Here is a 2,895-nt window from a genome sequence, read left to right as displayed (position 1 = left end):
GGACGACAACCTAACCCATTGCCTCATGCACTATTCATTATTAACAAATCAATTTATATACTCCATTAGTATTACTAAACAGATATAGTTATCCATCACATGCCATATTTTAATGACAACTACTAAAATGAACTTGCTGTTAGTGTGAGGTACTTTTCGTCATTAATACAAAATTTGACTCAATGATTTAAAACAATCTCTGTAATGGGCAGTTCGGAAAAATGGGGTCTGGCCCTGCAAGATTGGGGCCAAATTCCAAGAAACAACCTCCTGGGAGCTGCTATCCGCCGTTTGTACTCCGAAAAAAAAAGGTTTCCAAACAAGGGAAAGACGCGTGAGCAAAATGCGTGTATACTAATACACGCGTGAGCAAAATGCGTGTATACTTATACACGCATTAGGCAAACGCGTCTTTATCTTGGATTCAAATTCCAGTCCAGAACGCTGAATCTCTCATTCTAACATCTCACGCCTCCTTCTTCTCTAACTCTCAGCGACGCCCTTCACTCCCAACGTCTCTAGTCGGCGAAAATCGAAGTGAATCAGAATTTTGATGCTCTCATTCCTATTTTAAGTAGTGTTAGGTAATTTTTGACCATTGATTTCGATTATCATTGCTATATGTTAGTTGGGTATAGATTTAGGGTTCATGGTTTGTGACATTGTTTTACAAGAAAAACATTGAATTTAGGCCATTGATTTACTTATTATATTTAGCATTGAATTATTGGTTATAGAATTAGGGTAATTTATTTGAATTTTGTTAAATTTTGATATTCAACTTTGTTGAATTTAGAATATAATGTTTTATCGTACTTATTTTGCAGGATTGATGGTGTTTGTGAGTTTATATTGGGGTGGGAAAATTATTCAGCTCCCAGGTTTGGGGGTTGCTTATGATCCCCCTCGTGCAAAATCATTCATCATATTGAATGAAATGATACCTTATCATCAGCTAGTTTCAATGATATGTGAAAAAATTGGAATTGATTTGGATGCAAAATTCAACAAAAAATCAACGAGATTGACTAATTCAACACCAAATTCAACAAAAAATTTCAAACCATGAACCCTAAATCTTATACCCAACTAAAATATACCAACAATAATCGAAACTAAGGGTAGAAACTTACCTGAAAACACTTCAAATTGGAATGAGAACAGCTAAATGTTGGATTAAGTTTCGATTTTTGCGCTGGGAGTGAAGGGGGCGAGCGTTTTCGCCTTCTGGAAATGAAGGTTTCAGCGTTCTGGGCTGAATTTTGAATCCAAGACAGAGACGCGTTTGCCTAATGCGTGTATAAGTATACACGCATTTTGCTCACGCGTGTATTAGTATACACGCATTTTGCTCACGCGTCTTTCCCTTGTTTGGAAACTTTTTTTTTCGGAGTACAAACGGCGGATAGCAGCTCCCAGGAGGTTGTTTCTTGGAATTTGGCCAGCAGCCGCCATATCTGTGGCAGCGGAAATATGACATTTTTCTTTCCTCCCAAACCCATTCATCAAAAACCCAGACCATTTACCCATAATTAAAATAGGTTTTAGCATTTTGCAAACTTTTCGGTCTCCACTCTCTGAAACCCTTGATCAGTTGCCAGCCATGCCACCTCGGTTTGTGCTGGCATACTGCCTCACTAATTATTTTCTCTGATTTTATATATGTATGCAATGTTGGCTAACCGTTTTATTTTTTATCCTGTGCCCCACCAACATTTTGTATGCTAGTATTTGATCAAACCATGATTCAGTTTGTATGCAATACTTGCGTTTCCACAGTTCAGTTTGTATGCTGTATTTAATTTGCCATGCTTGTAAATGTTTCCAATGCTGTTTAAATTACCGTTGATATTCAATAATGATTTTCCATGGTTGAGTAAAGCTTATGGCGAGTGATTTGAACTTTTTTCATGCAGGCAACATTCGATTGCTTGTTGAAGACATATGGCTTCCTAACTCCAGACTTCTGGAGGGAGACTCGATTCTCAAAATCTCCTTTCCAGGAATACACAGGTTTGCTGGCTAAGCCGACTGCCAAGATTCTACATGTTGTGGACGAAGTTGAGGCCTAAGCTAAGCGAAAGGAATAATGATTTTGGCAAGAACATTCTACATTCTGAGTTAATTTTTTTTTTTTTGGTCACATTGGATAGTTAGCTTTTATTCGAGAATGCGTCGTGTTGTGTTGCTTTAGTTTTGTTTACAAAGCACAGGTTTTCTACTATTTTTCCTTCCCATTATACTTGTTGAATATGATATACTAATAATTGTCGTTTCTTGAGTTTGGATGTTTAATCCTTTATTTTCATAATTTGGCTTAGTCAAACTCTTCAGATATACTGAAGTACTTCATGTATCATTGTATTGTGTGTCGAGGTGATTTACATTAGAGGTGTCAAGTTGGCCGGGCCAGCCCAGCCCGGGCTGGGTCTGACAAGGACAGGTGACATTTGGGCCCAGCCCGACCCATGTCTGGAATGGGCTGGGCTGGGCCGAGCTGATTTACATTTTTTTAAGGATGCATGAAAAACAAATGATGTATTCATACTTTCATATCCAAAAACAAATGATGTGTTCATACTTTCATATCCAAAATCAAATGATGTCTTCATAATTTCATAACCAAAAAACAAAAAATGTCTTCATAATTTCATATCCAAAAATACAAATTCATAAAACTTGGCTAATTCGGATAATTTTGCCAATCATAAGTGAAATTGGGCTCTTGAGAACTTGAACATAAAACTTGGCTAGTCCGGATAATTTTGCCAATCATAAGTGAAATTGGGCTCTTGAGAACTTGAATAGTGATAATCTGTAATCGGAAAATAAAATCTCTCTATATTCGGCTCTTGATCTTCTTTATTAAACACTAAATCCGGTTCGCCATCGTCA

General features: G+C 37.1%; 1 pseudogene; it reads left to right on the top strand.

Moving 5' to 3' along the window:
* Positions 1 to 2,072, top strand: part of LOC125196506 — a 9,295-nt pseudogene extending 7,223 nt beyond the window's left edge.
* Positions 2,073 to 2,895: the final 823 nt, after the last annotated feature.

Source organism: Salvia hispanica, chromosome 6 (assembly GCF_023119035.1).
Source record: "Salvia hispanica cultivar TCC Black 2014 chromosome 6, UniMelb_Shisp_WGS_1.0, whole genome shotgun sequence".
Lineage (NCBI taxonomy): Eukaryota > Viridiplantae > Streptophyta > Magnoliopsida > Lamiales > Lamiaceae > Salvia > Salvia hispanica.
Note: the sequence above shows the minus strand (reverse complement) of the source record. Positions and strands in the feature narration are given on the sequence as shown.